Source organism: Galleria mellonella, unplaced genomic scaffold (assembly GCF_026898425.1).
Source record: "Galleria mellonella isolate WM207_F2 unplaced genomic scaffold, CSIRO_AGI_GalMel_v1 utg40, whole genome shotgun sequence".
Classification (NCBI taxonomy): domain Eukaryota; kingdom Metazoa; phylum Arthropoda; class Insecta; order Lepidoptera; family Pyralidae; genus Galleria; species Galleria mellonella.
Window position 1 is genome coordinate 6,192,192 of NW_026442094.1, and position 17,531 is coordinate 6,209,722.

At 33.7% G+C, this 17,531-nt stretch overlaps 1 protein-coding gene across 5 annotated transcripts in view; it reads right to left on the minus strand.

Annotated features, from left to right (window-relative positions):
- Positions 1–17,531, minus strand: part of LOC113520348 (LIM domain only protein 7) — a 244,680-nt gene that overhangs the window by 21,185 nt on the left and 205,964 nt on the right. The window lies entirely within an intron of this gene.

Here is a 17,531-nt window from a genome sequence, read left to right on the forward strand (position 1 = left end):
GACTACCCAAGTTGCCTCACCCAAAGAACCAGTATTGTTCAGACGATTTAGAGAAAAGCACCACGCCTCTCAAGGTGAATGTCGCGTTACGAAATTATCGGCTCAATAACGATACAGCATTATCGCCTATGATATAAGAGAATGAAAAGTGAAAACTGGTCAAGACACCGTCACATATGGTACTTTCGCTGTCACAGTTTTGGCCATTTGAATAGAAAGTAGATGGTTAATAAACGGCAAATGGTCGCGGCTGTTCATATGTGATATGCTGGTTCGGAGGTCAGAGTGTGTGATACATAATGTAGATTTTTCTCAACAAAAAAAAAAAAAAGAAAAAGAAATCGCTTCACATTTATGTTAACATTAATATTTTAAATACACTATTCGGACTTAAAGCGATGAACAATTTTTACACGTAAATAGTACCTACATACCTGCTTCTTTTCTGCCTACGTTCATCGCATTAAGTGCCGATAGTGTATTTAAAATATGTGTCAATAACGTGTAAGTTTAAAATTAACAATAATATTGACTTATTATTATTCTTATTTTAAATTAAATATAAAATGCTATATAGTCAGTGGATGCAGGTGGCTCAAGAAAACCCCTTATGGCCGTCTATGGAGGAGGCCTGTGTTCAGAAGTGGATAGATAATGGATATGATATGATGATGATGATGATGATAAAATATACTGAGATGTTCCATACATATTAGATTTATTTTTTTCTCCATAAAAAATAATTGTCAATATCAGGGGAATTGCAGGTGTACCGCTGGCCCTTTTAAAAAGAATATACTCTTTTCTCAAAGGTTACAATATCATATTGGTTCGGAAATACTGATGATGTTAGATAAATTTTGATGTCAATCGACTATTTTTGAACACCATGCTCACTGGTTAAACATTTTGATAATAACAACAGATTCAGTCGCAAACGCTTAGACATGCTTAGACTATTTTTTCCAGATTATTTAATAGAATGATAAAATCTCTAGAACTCCAATTTTATTTATAGTTAAATTTGTAGTCCAAGCGCGGTTATAGCAATATTAGAGATTTTAATAATTTAAACGCGGTACAACCTATTCATATACTTATCGCTTCGCAATAAATAGTTTATTACTGTGCAAAAAAAAAAAAAAAAAAAACGACAGCTGCAAGGATAAGGGACTAAGATAACTAACTATTGGAAAAAAATTGTAATGTATTTAGAATTTGTCGACGATGTTACGTAACATAGTAACAGAAAGAAACATATGAATGGAGAACCTAGTCTTTTTATAAATCACTTAAAAATAAAGAATACTGCCATATCTCATAAATAAATAGTATTTGAGGATTTTATGTACGAGATTGGCCAAAATAATAAGTCATTACCTTATTACCTGCAACTCCCTAACAAATAGGAATTCAGCAGCTGTAATTTTCGCAGGAACCGAACACTGATCCTTGCGCGTGATGCGAGCTCGTGCGTCTTGCATCACGAATCAATTTGCCGGAGGCGGCATCGAAAGGATAAAGGAATTCCGCCAATTCCGTGTTTGAAGGAATTTACGGAATGGAAGGGAATGGCCTGTCAAACACGACTCGAGAGGTTATTTAAATCTGTACACGCGTAGATAAATCTAACAGAGTAAAATTTCAATGCGGGACTACTGTGAACTTATAGCTTTTTTTGTGGTTATATTATATTATTGATATAGTCGAAAAATTCTTTGTTTATATTTTTTTATTTTTTATTATTCTATTCTATTATTATTATTTATTCTATTAGTCACAGTATATATATATATATATATATATATATATATATATATATATATATATATATATATATATATATATATATATATATATTATACAATTTAGTATGGCAAACAAGCTGACGGCCCACCTGATGGAAAGTGGTAACCGTCGCCTAGAGACATGAGCAGTACCATGGACATAACAGAGTATATTGTCTCGCTCATGATACCCCCCATGCGCTGCCACTCTCGAGGACCCAGGTGTTATTCCTCTGTACTCTGTAAATTTACGCCATATCCCACCCTTTGTACCGAAACACAGCCATGCAAACACAAATGCATTACGGTTGAAACACGAATGGGATAGAGGTACCCAAGCAAACGACTTTTCTACAAAGTCTCCCTATGATATTTTTAATTAAATTAAAATTTTATGAAAACCGATTCAACCGTTTAACGTCATACGCGATAATGTCAATAATTGTGGATTCCAGTAGTAACGTATGAATGAATCAAGTAAGTTTTGACTACATCCTTTTTCATTGATGAATACTAAAAAAGTTTATGAAAATGTATGACCGTTCGTGATAAAATTTAACCGATTCGTGTCAAATGCTAATTAGGTAATCGAAACGTGACGAGTTAAAAATATAAATATTTATTAATGAATTTTAATTTTTCCCCTTTTTTACGCAATATGGAATGGCAAATAAGTTTTTTTTTAATGGGTGAAAATGGAATGGTAACCTCGCATGCGCTATAGGTACACACTGGCGGGGCACCAGTGAAGGATGATTGGTGAGGATAAAGCAGGTCAGTTAACCCATCGTGACGAATTAGGTATGAATTAACCATGATGTTTTCTATGAGGAATCGAGTGAAGGTTCAGCTCAACCTCCACATAAGATATATTGTTTAGCCATAGAGTAGTTAGATCCCATATATAAAAGGTGTACAATGTTACCAGTAATGTTAGTGACAACAATCCTATCTCTTAATTTAGATTAAACAATATTAATTCGATAAATTACAAAATTAACGATAAACTATTAATTAACTTAATCTACCGCAAGCACCAGTCTCTCACAAAATTGGTCTTCATATCAAATTGTACCTCAAGTTGTCACTTTATACTACCTTTGGTGAAGAGAAAATAAACCATTCATTCATTCATTCAATTAACTATTAAATTACATAAATGCGATATACATATATTTACATTATTCTTTAAGTGGTGCAATAAAGAGTAAATAAATAAATAAAATTTCATTTACTTTCAGAGATCAGCGTGAAGGAACATCGTGACATGGGATTTTTATAATTTAAGATTTATAATTTACCATAAACTAAAATAATGAAAGCATACTGATAGAAACAAAATCAATTCATGATATAAAAGGATAGCATGTATGAGTGAAACCTAGTAATCATCCATATTTGAATATGTTAGGAAGACGCGGATTATCATCATGGGATACTAATCCTGTTGGCGTGGAATATGGAGGACGTCGAGATAGACTTAATATGAATTTAAACGCTTATTAATCCGACTTGAAAGATGTTAAGTCCCTGATTGGACAGCGACTACCGGCTAGATGCTAGGACAACCTAGATTTATCGATAACATAAACGTTACAACATAGAAACCATAATTGATCATTATATATAAATCTCTTGTAATAATTATAATTATTGATGCAAATCTTTACAATTTAACCGACTTCAAAAATAAAGCTTCAATGTATTGAGCTCCTTGCTGGTCGATGGTTGGTATTATTGATAAATTTTGCAGGAACTTGGATCCAGAATAATTAAATTGAAATAAAAATAAAATACAGTGTATTGAAGTGCATGTCGTCCTCAGAAATGGCAACGTATGGGGGGGTATTATGGGCGAAACAGTATACTCTGTTATGTCCATGGTACTGCTCATGTCTATAGGTGACATTTTACATCAGGTGGGCCGTCAGCTTGTTTGCCATTCTAAGTTGTATAAAAAATAAATGTATTGTGAAAAGACAAAAAAAAAATATTACAGACGAAACAAAAGAAATAAAAAAAAAAAGTACTTTGCAACGAGGAATTAGTTCCTGTATCAATGTTTTTGTTCTTATTGAACACAATGGTAGATAGATAGATAATTTGGTTGTACTATCTACAGCATAAAAATAGCAATAAACACAGATAAACAAAGAGAGAAAAAAATACAAAAAAAAAAAAAAGAAAATATATAAAAAGTAACATAAGATTTTTTCTTTCTTATTTATGTACTTGTATGTATCTCCGCCAATTTTAAATCGACTTTGACGATTCTATGTTTAATCAAATCCTTACTTATATTATAAATTTGAAAGTATGTATGTTATTTGTAACCTCTTCCCGCATTAATGGCTCAATAAATCTTTATTTTAAATTTGGTATTAACGATGGAGAAGGACGTAGGTTACTCTTTATTTATTTATTTATTTAACTCTTTATTGCACCATAAATAAAAATAAACAATGACAAGTGAATAATTCAAATGAAATACAGTAACATAAATACAGATTGAAATATACACATAAAGGTACAAAAGGCGGTCTTATTCAGTTGTACCTTTTTTTACGTTTCAACAGGCTTCAAAAAGAGCTACTCAATTCAGTTGTATTTTTTTATGTTTGTTACCTCATAACTCCGTCATTTATAAACCGATTTCAAAAATTCATTTTTTAATTGAAAGAATATACTTTCGGATTACTCTTATAGAAATTTTATCTAAATCGGTTTAGTATTTTAATTTTTATTTAAAAATGAAACTGGTTAGGTATGATACAATTATCGTATCTTGGTCACGCGTGCGAAGTCGCGTGTAAAAACTAATTTGTCTATACTTAAGAGTAAGTACTGAGTTTTACACTTATTTACAGTTGGTACTCGGGCACGTACCGAGTACGTAGCATACGTATGCGATGCGCGGGCGCACGAACTACGACTAAATGCGAGTGTTTCGTGAATTTTTGCACGAAACACCGTTCGCGGGAATATTTTAAATTGAACCGATCATTACAAGTGATGAGCGGTAGCGAATTGCATGGAATCCAATTGTTATTTTAAAAAATGAATGAAAAGTAATCGCAATGTGCATTCACAATCGCCGTTTTAACCACGGTTTTGGTATCTTATTCATCAAACTAAAACCCAGTGATAAAATGCTATCACTGGGTTTCAGCTTTCAAAACTGAACAACTTTAAGCCACGTGGTCACGTGATCTGTTTCGTTTAAGAGGTTTTAACTATTCATATTGGTAGAAAATGTTCAGTTACATTAATATTATAATTGGGTTTCGACGTATGAGTAAATCTATTTATGTTTCCTCCTAAGTTATGGATATATTTTAGGACTAGTCATCATTCATTTATTCAAAAAACAATCTACATTGTGTCTGAAATAAGAGATAAACATACAAAAAGCATACAAGCACTATAAACTGTAATGTTCTTATGCTCGGTTGAACCAACCGATCTATACATAAGTTATCACTGCTATATACATGAGACAGAACGAGACAGCAACATCCAGCGTCTTGTTCTCATGCGTGCAGTAATGAAAACGTATCTTCCGGTTTTCGTTTGCATTTTTCTACGGGGTTTAACTGTATCGCGTTTTGTACGCGACTTAATAAGATAAATTGAAATCGACTAAAAATATGTATGTATGAGAAAAAATATAAACTCAATTTGGCAGTGACGTCGTAAAACAAACAAGACGTTGCAGTTTGATTTACAGCGAAGAGTCTGCAATCATTTATTGCACCTGTCAGTGACACAATTGTTGTTGCGCAACCGCAATGCAACCGAGTGAAAAAATAGAAGCTATATCTTTGACACTCTTTATATTTCATATTTAATAAAATTACGTAAAAGTATATACAGTACACAGCCCGAAGTATATATAATAATATATTCTTATCAATATAGCCGTGTGATCCCGGCATAGAATAGGCAACCCCTTCCTTTCCCGTCGACTAAGGATGGGCAGTAACGTCTCTCTTAAAACATGTCCAAAGCCTAGCCAAGTGTGACAACTATTGGCAAAATTTCCCTTATGGGGAACGCTTCTGTTCAGCAGTGGACAGCTAAAGGCTGAAAGCTAAGCCGCAGTATACGAGGGGGGAAAAGGAATGCTGCTCCACTGCTAACAAAATACCGTACTAGGTCGACCTCCCCGCAGCTCCCCCTGGAAACCATCATGATTGATTTATTATTAAATTCGCCACGATGGGCCATTTGACCCGCTGTCACCTATCATCACTCACTGGTGCCCCGTCAGTGTAAACTGATAGCGCAGGTGGGGTTACCATTCCATTATCATCCATTAAAAAAAAAGCCGCAGTATACAGCAAGTATATGCTGAGAGGAAACATATGCAATTAGCATAACACAGACAGCAGGAAATATTTGTCTTAGATCGTGTCGTGTTCTACTGACTCACGACGCTAATAAAAATTCACAGCTAAAACCACATCGGGTGTGATTAACATGAAAAGGATTTTCAGATTGTCTGTGTAATATTAGAATATTAGCATACATATAGGTACATACAGTTTTTTTTTTCAATGGGTGATAATGGTATGGTAACTCCGCCTGCGCGGGGAAAGGGATCGTTAGTAATGGAGACTAAAAATCCCATTGCTAGCAATATACCCAACCAGGTCGACCTCCTCGCGATTCCACTTGGAAACTATCATGGTTAATTCCTGATGAATTCATCACGATTGGCTAACTGGCCTGTTTTCATTTTCATCGATTACCCTTCACTGGAGTCCCGCCAGCGTATCCCGTTAGCGCAGGCGGGGTTACCATTCCATTTTCACTTATCAAAAAAAAAAACCCCGCCTGTGCTGTTGGTATACACTGGCGAGGCATTAGTGAGAAATGATAGATGAGTATGAAAGCAGGTCAGTTAGCCCATCCTGACAAATTCAACTAGAATTAAACATGATGGATTCCAGGGGGAATCGCGTGGAGGTCTACCTGATAGAGTATATTGCTAGTAATGAGGTTATTAGGTTGCGGATTATTTGAGGCGTTATAATATAACCAACACACTCACGTTCACATTTATTCTATCAGTAAGGAATATAATTTTAGATAATATTCGAACTATGGGAGATATTTAAGAAAAAAATTATACGATCAACTTATAATATTACTAAATAAGGTGAACGGATGCCTAAACAGTATTTCCAGCATCAAGCAAAAACTACTGCACCAAATTGGATGCAGCTTTTACAGATATATTCCTGAATGTCTAACTTAAAAACTAGTAGTATGCGATTTATCTTGACAGAAATAATCTATTATGGTTTTTCTACTTCCAAAATCTACGCGTAACAAGTAGCAGGCAGAGAGTTTATTATAAAAGCCTAACATTAATTCACACTCGAAAACATTGTCTTTGAAGTAAATATGTTGTATCAATGACATCTACCTACAAGTATTAAGTACATGCTTGTTTTTTGCCAAGCCATTGTTGGGTTGGCCATGTGAATTTTATATCTTGCTAAGGAAATTTCAACCTTACAGTTTTAATATTAAAATCTACACAACTGATGGCAATTAGGTTGTACTTTTTGGTATCATGTTGAGAAATCTCGTCTATTTGTCTACAAATTGTAAAGTTGGCATCTGTTTGGTATATAATATACTTGTACTTTATTCATTGTAGAATTTTGTTCTCGTATTTTTGTTTAAAGTAATTACGGAATATTAAGGCTGACTGGAAGAAAACATTTTATGGGATATGCTCATTTATTTATTTACTCTTTAGTATAGATAACTAGTCTTCATTTGTAAAAAATAATGTCTCATATAAATATGTTTTGTTTCACTGTATAATTTTAAATGTTATGTTTTGTATACTGTTAACTGTTCCATATATTGTACGCTTATATAGCAGGACATGGAGATACTATTTAACTCATGTAATACCTTAATTTAACCTATGATCCACAATAAAGTCATTTGTATTTGTATTTATTTGTATTTAGTATAGTACATAAAGTATACGAAGAGGACTTCCAATAGAGCGAGTGACGACCTCAAAGGTATTGTAGGAAGACAGTGGATGCAGATAGCTCTGGACCGTTCTTTACGACAGTCTAAAGGGGCAGGCCTATGTTCAACAGTGGACAGATGGATGATGATTATGATGATAGTATATAAAGTATCCTATGTAATAAGTTAGGACATAACCTATCCGTACACCAAATTTTATTCGAATCCGTACAGTAGTTTCTGCGTGAAAGAGTAACAAATATTAATTCATTCATCCATCGTTACAAACTTTCGCATTTATAATTCTACGCACTTTTTAAACTACAAAAGAAAGAGAAGGAAATAAAAACTTGTTTATGTTTTGGTTTCGATAATTCTTTCTACAATCTTTAGACTTTAAATCCCATATTAGTTTTATATTAATTTCATCACGATCAAAGTAGCTGTTAAATTATATTATTTTATAGATAAATCAAGTCCTTCTACATGGCTAGTCTTATGACTATTCATCCCATGCTAGCGAATAACTTTCATGCCGCTCCCATAAGTCTGTAATTGGTAATGTGCTTTGCAAACTGGCCGCGCAGGAAGCTATGGGAAGACACTGTGTTTTTGTTCGCCACATTCCACACTACTGGTGTTTAGCGAGGCGAGTCTGATAAGGACTATTGGTGGACTAGTATATGCCTGTGACTTCGCTTGCGGAGGTTGGATTTCTTTATTTTTAACTATCTTTGAAAAAGAAAGTTCTAAAGTAAATAGTATTTTTCTATTTGTTGCAAAAAAAAGATGTTTAACATAACAACAAATAGTTCAATCGTGACAAAATTGATTAACTTGATTTCAAAACTAAACGACTAAACAGATTTTGTTAAAATTTCTAGAGGACTATCTGTAAGTATATCTTCTGTTCAAAAATAAATTTTTAAATCTGTTTATAACTAATGGAGTTAGGAGGATTAAAATAAAAAAAAAATACAACCGAATTGAGAACGTCCTTCTTTTTAAAGTAGCTTTAAAAAGAGATAAGCAATTCAGCTGCTTTTAATCTATAAATATGACTATAACTTTCAACACAGATATCAGTTTTTATATGAAACAAAATCTTAAATTACAAATATTTTAAAGGATTTGAAAAAGGAAGAGTTCAAGGAAGTTTAAAAGTGCAATTCGCCTTTAATATTTTTTTCGTTATATGCAATTTGTTCGACTTATAAAGACCGATTTTATTATATATAACAATCGATAGTTTCTAATATAATATTTCTATTCTTCTGTGTATTTTTTAAACAAAATTATCATTAATTTGGATATTTGATAATTAAGCCTTAGTCCCATTATTTGCCTCCGTTCAATCAGGATATGAATCCAAAATCAGGATCCACATGTGGAACAAAAAATAATTTTTCTTTTTTTTTAAGCTACATGTCAATCCTGATTATAGATTAGGCATAGGTGATATCGGTACGATGTTTATATATTAGGAACATCTGAACACTAATGGCAAAAAGAAAGGTATCTATTTATATATCGCCCATAGCTTTTGTATATTTATAATCATTTTAATCTAGTACTTTATTTCAATATTATATATTGGATAACCATTATTTAATATATTTCTTATAGGGGCGATATATAGATATTGTAACTACAGTATATAGATATTACCCATTCTTACTATGAATACAAATCAACTGAGTATGCTATTTGGGGTCAACTCAGTATGTTTTTCCACCAAATACATATTATCATTACATTCCATAAAATTTGATTTCCATTCAACTTCAATCCCACTTAGGACGACCTAATATGCTACAATGTATGGTGACTGGAAAGTCGGCAGCAATTAACCTGGTAACAGTGTTCGAACCTTCACGCAAATGTTCAGCGAGTGTCTAACATTATAGGTTTTTTCGCCATAAAACTCATGTTTTTTCTAACGACTACCATTTTCGTTTTATTTTATCGACAATGCGTGCTCGGATTGTCAATTGGTTGTAATTTGTATTATAATTTTCAGCTGTCTTCAAAAAAGGCGAAGGTCCCATTTTGAATGTATTTTTTGTGTGTTACGCGATATATTTACCAACTCCGAACTGATTTCTAAACTTTTGCCAAGACTGTGTTACATAATTTCCATAAATAGGTATACATTTATATATGCGTCAAGAGAGGAATATTACCTATAGTATGGCTCACTATTACAATTCCCAGATGGCGTATACTAAGCCATATAGGTTGGGGGGAAAGGGATTGAAAGTAATGGGGTCTAATAGCCCCATTACTGGCAATATACCCCCCTCTCAGGTTGACCTCCACGCGGTTCCCCCTGGAAACCATCATGTTTAATTCTTGTCGAATTCATCATGGTGGGCCAACTAACCTGCATTTATTCTCACCTATCATCTTCCACTGGTGCCTCGTCGGTGTATATCAATAGCGCGGGCGGGGTTACCAATCCATTTTCACCCATTAAAAAAAAAATAAGCCATATAGGTATTATAATAATCGTCATTATATCAAGTATGAAAGGTCCACTGTTGATCTTCTCCATAAAAGCGGATTTTGCCACTAGTTATCACGCTTGGCAGGGGCATGTGAATTAGCAGTTCGGTTTTGGTATCAACATAAAGCAGATGGTGTATCAACATAAAGCATTTACTAGGTTTTAAGTTAGACGTTTAGGAATACAACTGTAAAAATCGCATGCTATTTCATTGAATAGTTTTTTCGTGACGCTAGAAAAATCACACATAGAGACAAAATTTCCATAATTTATAGTTTTGGTTATTATTTAAATATCTGTTATGTACAGACATCGTTTAGGTACAATATTGCTATATTAGTAAGATTAGATGGCCTGTAAAAAGTTATAGAAGTAGAAGAAGTACTTTTGTTTATAAAAAAGAAATAGTAGGTAACCTACCAGCTTTCTGGAAATCACCAATGGCCGATTATAAACATGAACGTATATTTTGGAGATCATAAAAAGATCATACACCAAATTCCAAGCTCGTAAAACGGCCAGTAAAGTTTTTTTTTTACTTTACTTTAACATGTTGCCGATACATATTTATTTAGAGAAAGCTGTATTCGATAGGGTTCCGTAGGTAAGTGGACATAATTTAAAATTTTGCTCAACGGCAATGCATGCAAAATGGATGATGAAAGGCGATATTAAGCGTGTTGACAGATAAAAAATAAAAATAAGCATTTTTTTTTATTATATATGACATTTAGAATGCCCAACAAACTGACGTTCCCGTGATATACTCGTAAATCTGTAGACATAAACAGCTCCGGAATACACTGTTATTCCTGGTGAGCCAAAATTACCTTGGGACCAACAAGAAAATGGGGGGAGGGAGGAGAGGGTTTGTTAGCGGACTACCAGTCCCTTGTTCTCAGTTACTAGCAATATACTTTGTCAGGTCGACTTCCACGCGGTTGCTCCTGGAAATCATCGTGTTAAATTCCAGATGTATTCATTACGATGGGTTAACTGATTTTTCATTATTCATCTATCATCCTTCACTGGTGTTCTGCCAGCGTATACAGTTAGCGCAGGTGGTTTATTTTATTAAATAAGGTTTAAAATATTAATAATTAAAAAAAAAAAACAAGATAATGGGGGAGAGCGGGGAGAGGAAGTTAAACACCACAGTAGTAAATCCCATAAATTGCAAAAAATTGTGAAATTCAGGTCAAAATTAGCTACTTTATCACATAATTAATAATGAAAAAAAAAACAAACGTATTAAAAATTTCCTTATTTCGGAAATCACTTAAAAAGTATGGCATTTCACTTCAAACGTCTCACATGTTAACAGGTATAGTATATAACAGCGGTAGGAGCGTACGTCAGCGGGGGCTGGAGTGGGTGAGGAGGGGGGGGGGGGGTGTGTGACACGACACAGAGGGACTGGTTGTAACTCGATAGCCGACGACGCTACTACTGTTTCACTATTAATATGGTGATTTATTAAGTTAGTATAGTTTGTCCGAGTGTTTATTATTTAAAGATTGAGCCGTAATGAAGACATATTTGTCATAAAATTCATACAAATTCTCTATGTTTTTTTTTATGCTGGCAAAGTACCTATTAATAAATTAATCAGTAATAGAAAATAAGACATGAAATCAGTAATATTAAAAATTATACATTATTAAGAAGAATTACGAAAGAGATTTATCGAGCAAGCATGAATGTAGACGTCGGTAGGGGCCGCCCTAGACGGACGTATGTCGACCAAATAGGCGACGTGCTGAAGAAGGGCCAAATTAAAAGTACCCGTAACCGGCGAGCGTGTATGAAAAGATTGATGAATGTGGAAGAAGCGAAAGAGGTTTGTTTGAATCGAAACATTTGGCGTTCCATTGTTTCTGCCTACCCTAATGGGAGACAGGCGTGACAGATATGTATGTATGTATGTATACATTATTAACATTTTTGGTCACAATATAAATTCTGAAAATATAATAGTATCATTTAGTAGAACAAATACAGTAGAACTTGTACTAGGTGTATATGTGCTGGATAATTGAACCGTCTATCCATTTTCAACCGACTTTACAAAGAAGGATGTTGTTATTTCAGTTGTATTTTTTATGTTTGTTACTTTCTAACTTCGTCAGTTCTAAACCGATTTAGGAAAGAATTTTTATCTATTATCTCTTAGTAATCTTTTAGTTCACCCTGTGTGTCCCGGCACAGAATGGGCTACCCCTTCTTTTCCAGTGGGTGTCGTAAGAGGCTACTAAGGACGAGAGATGGGCGGCAGCGTCCCACTTAAAACATCTTTAAAAACCTAACTGCGGTTGCCAATCCGCCTGCCAAGCGTGGCAACTACTGGTAAAACCCCTCTTATGGGGAAGGTTTATGTTACAGTTAAGGACTGAAATAATAAAAAAAAAGTTTTGATTGGCAAGGCATAACATTATGTGAAAACTATAAAGAGAAATACAGCCTTTTTTTTTAATTATATCACGACATGTGACCATATCCTTCTGAGCGAACACAGAGACAACATGGTCCATGGATACGATCTATCGAAAAGAGAATGTTCCACACTAAATGTACTGCAAGAAAGTTGAATGTAGGCTCCAATCTTATCTCTCCAATCATAGAACTATCCCAACTTTAAAAAAAAAAAGAGATAATAAATTATCCTGTTAAAAGACTGGTAAAAGAAAGATTGAGATGTTTAACATTTTAAAACAATAATTAATTGTTAGTTTAGAACGTAAATAAATTAACACCGTCTCAAATAATATTTATTTCATCTATCAATCCGTATATCTGTGGGTTCTCACTAGGGTTGCCACACATACTATAATATATAGTACGTATAGTACTATATTTCTGTAGCTAACATGCAGTAGTATGTATGCAGCATTTACAGAAAGGAGATTTCCAAGAGGAAAGAATGAAGTGAAGAGAAAACAGAGTATCTCACCAATATTTTATGTATATTTTGGTTTGATTTAAATTTATTTTTTCTTTAATCTTAATAATCACAAACATTAGTCCTGTAACCTTATTTAATTAACGCATTAAATTTGCATGCCTACAATTTTTAAGGCAATTAAACAGATACCAAAATGTTTCGTAGCATGGCCTTTATTATATTAAATGTCTGTTTAAAGCATTTAAATATTTCATTTCGTAAAAATGAGATGCTGATATTATTAATTTTAATAAAACTACAACAAATGTTGAATGCAACGAACCATTTTATAGATTCTTTGTAAACAAAAAATTGTTAAAGAACGCAAAAAGTGTAAAACAATATAGGTTTTATTAAAAAAAAAAAATAGGTTTGTTACCTATTTATACATTCATTTAAATATTTCCAAGAAATACTATATTCTTTTTTAAATGTACTATACTTTTTATAGCTTATTTTGATAAATACTATATAATCAGCTGAAAAAATGTTGGCAACCCTAGTTCTAACTTATAAGGCAATGACAACCAAATTTCTCAATTGACAATTTTGTTAGATATATTGATATATTTATCTACATATGATTCAGCATACCTGATAGTGTAGTAAGCCCCTTATTATAAACTGAATGAAGACAAAACCTACGCAATTTCAATGAACAAATAAAGGGAGACATTCGTCAAATCCCACGCCATCTTCGGGTTATGCCTTCCATAGGTTGTGTACACATTATTTTTTATGGCCAACATGTCCAAACAATATTGTAACAGATTACCAACACTCTAACGTTTTAAAAGGAAATAACGAGTTGGTTAACAAAAATGGTGGTTCTGTAGGTATTTTAAATGAAAAAAAGTTAAAAGTATTGAGTTTAAATTCGATTGTATTTTTTTTGTATGTCATGATGTGACTGGCAAGTGACTCTCAAAAAATAAAAAAAAAAACCTTACATCGACAATAAAAAAAATTAGCAAGAAAATAATATAACCTAGAAGAATTTGCTTTTTAAATAAAGTTACTTAAATTGTGATAATGCTAAAAAAAATATCATAATTGGTTTACAACTGATGAAGACACGTAATATACGTACCAAAAAAACATAGTAAATTTGATATTGTTTTAGAATTAGCTCAACTATAAGTTGTCTACGAAACTAAGTAAACTACTACTGCCTGTTTTTTTCTTAATCATCTCAAAGATTTCTGTATTGTTTTCATAACAATATGAAAAGTCGTGGAGTGTTTAAAGATTTGTAAACATAACGACGTACGCTATCGACCAAGCAATGCAAATATGCGCCCACGCAATCTAAATATTTCTATGAGGCGTGAAGGTCTTTCGTTCACATTGATGCCTTCACATTTATTGTTTGATTTTATTGTTCTTAACTAGTATAATAAAAATATATAGTCCATATTCTATACTAGCTCTATCCCGCGGCTTCATCCGCGTGAATCAGTATACGAGTATCTTATATGCTAAGCCAGGATATAACCTACCCGTGCACCAAATTTCATTCAAATCTGTTCAGTAGGTTTTGTGTGAAAGACTAACAAACATTTATCCACATCTATCCATCGATATCCAATCTATACAAACTTTCGCATTTATTATAATAATAGGATACCGAGTTAAAAATCCATCTGATGGATGACAAAAGTCTTTTTTCATCATTCATTCTAAGTTGTATAAACAACTTAGAATGACAAACTAGCTGACGGCCCACCTGAATGAAAGTGGTAACCGTCGCCTATATACATGAGCAGTACCATGGACATAACAGAGTATACTGTATCGCCCATGATACCTCCCATGCGTTGCCATTCCTGAGGACTCAGGTGTTATTCCTCTGTACCCAGTAAATTCACGCCATATCCCACCCTTCAAACCGAAACAAAGCCATGCAAACACAACTGCTTCAAGATTGAAACACAAATGGGACAGAGGTACCCAAGCAATCGATTTTTGTACAAAGTCTCCCTCCGTCTATTTAGACGATTCTAATTAGTCTGTTACTCTGTGTGTTTAAAATAATATATCCTCTCTGTGATTCAGTAAGAGCAGCCTATAATGGGCTATTAATACTAATTGTTGAGAAGTAACACCGGTTGCATTACAAAGTACCGACAATTACACCAGTGTGGCGGCATTCCGAGAAAATGTCCGCGAGTCACTTTAGAAATGAACCGAACGCGTGTTGGTCACATTATAAATATTAATACATATCTGTATATAATACATAAATATCATAATTATATGAGTTCAGAAGAGAGACTATGATGGGACACTTCATACGACATGACGAACTTTTTTTTTTTTTTTAATATTTTAAGGGCTTTTACCTTTTTCAGGTATATCAGTCCTATTGTACCCTGAACTGCTTTCTCCAACAAAACTTTATCTACCTTCCCTAATGACGAACTTATGAACATCATAATAAAGGGAAGGAGGGGAAAAAAGAGACCAAGATATAATTACATCAGATTAAGGAAGTTGGTGTTGTGTCGTATCAAGAGGTTTTTTTAATGCATGATAATGGTACAGTAACCCCGTCTGCGTTATTGGTATACACTGGCGGGGTACCAGTGATAGATGACTGATGAGGATGAAAGCAGGTCAGTTAGCCCATCCTGACGAATTCAACTAGAATTAGCCACGATGGTTTCCAGGGGGAACCACGTGGAGGTTGACCTGACAGGGTATATTGCTAGTAATGGGGCTATTTGATCCTATTCCCTTCCCCCCCCCCCCCCCCCCGTATCAAGAGGTTAAGACTCGCTGGAAATCGTGGTGACACTCCGCCGAATAGAGCACAGCACTTATATAGGAATAAAGTGAGATGAATATTAAACTGAGATTTTATTTTAAATGAATATAAATCAAGCATATTGCTAGCCTGATAGCGATCGTTGCAGTCTATAAGCGCTTTTTTTTTAATGGGTGATAATGGTATGGTAACCCCGTCTGCGCTATTGGTATACACTGGCGGGGCACCAGTGAGGGATGACAGATGAAGATGAAAGTAGGTCAGTTGGCCCATCCTGACGAATTAAACTAGAATTAGTCACGATAGTTTCCAGGGGGAACCACGTGGAGGTCGACCTGAAAGGGTATATTGCTAGTAATAAGGCTATTTGACCCCATTACTAGCAATCCCTTTCCCCCAGTCTATAAGCGCTTGCAAAGTAAGCCCAAGCAGAGTTATCTATCACTCATGTTCACGTGTCACTATCACCAAGGCGTTAGTTTGTTCCTCTGTTAATTTTGTCTTGTATATATTATAATATTTGTGATTAAAATTGTTATAGTCTTTTTTAGTCCGCAAAATTCTAAATTTTCTTTTCAGACGTCTATTCAATTAAGAGTACAGAGCTGGCGAGCCACGTGTTTCCTGGAAACCAATTTTAAAAAAAGAAACACATTTCTCGTGTCTATGATAAAAGTGCTTTCTATTTTTAAATTTACTATAATTTACCTGTCTTCAAGCATCTCACACCTGGAAATATCGTGCAGACAGTTGGTAGGTGGTCTGGAATTCACGTGTTACCTATATCTATTCAGACCTATCCTGATTTAAAAAGTTTGGCACTGTTTCGAAATTTATAATATGTGTAAATTTAAATGAACAGTATCGGTTACTGATCAGAACATAACTATTATGTCCTTTCAACTACTTTGAACAAAAAAAATCACAGAATACTATTTGTTAGTGACGGAATTGTGTAATTAAATTAGAACTAAGTTTTAAATTTTATTAATCAATAAATTTGCGACCATTAAGTTACCTAAGTCGCTTCTTACGTGTCGTAAAAAGAGAAGGGGTCATCAACCTTAGTTTACAATAATAACAATGTTTTATGCATTTAATAAAAAAATACGGTAACCATTTACTATTATACTTATATAGTTATTTGCTATATTTGTGGTATTAAAAATGATTTTGCAACTTTAAATAAACACATTTGTGTAGGCAAGTATTTAGTCAGATCCCAGATAATACAATACTATTTTGTTCAGACAAGAATAGAACTTACAACCTCTGAGATTTATAAGCTGTGGTAGGACAAGCCACTCTCTTATAATACAACCATAAATCTCCATACAAGTTGCGCCATCTACTTCATATAACAAAAAGTTCATAATTTCAAATAAATGCTCTTGTAATATTACTTAGAAATAGTTGAGTAATGCCTACAACAAGAATATGTTCATAAAGCGACTGTAATAACTAACGAGGGAATGGTTCCTCGTGCCATTCGTATGATTCGTGTAAAAAGTGCCGACTGATATGGACGTTTTA